A 351-nucleotide genomic window follows, 5' to 3' on the forward strand; every position below is an offset into this window, starting at 1 on the left:
GTCACTTTTCATTCGTGTGTAAAATTGGGCCATTTTGTGCTTCTGCAGTGCTCCTGACCACAGTATTTCAGTCCTGCACTCTTTCACCCAACCTAAGTCTACTCTGGAGGGAAAACAGTGTTGTGGTTTTTTTTTGCTTTTCTCCTTTCTTTTCAAATACTTGCACAAAGAGTAGGAAAAGGAGGGCAGAAGACAGGAGCAGAGGCATTTATGCATTAGACAATTGTGTAAAATAAAATAAATAATACAGGCTATATTGGGGGGAAAAAAAAAAAAGGGAATCAAGCCAAAAGTTACTGTTATAGCATTCTACAGAGATTCATTAGCCCTGTGGAGGAAAAAAAAAAAGAA

Source organism: Meleagris gallopavo (genome assembly GCF_000146605.3).
Source record: "Meleagris gallopavo isolate NT-WF06-2002-E0010 breed Aviagen turkey brand Nicholas breeding stock chromosome 4 unlocalized genomic scaffold, Turkey_5.1 Chr4_random_7180001879938, whole genome shotgun sequence".
Lineage (NCBI taxonomy): Eukaryota > Metazoa > Chordata > Aves > Galliformes > Phasianidae > Meleagris > Meleagris gallopavo.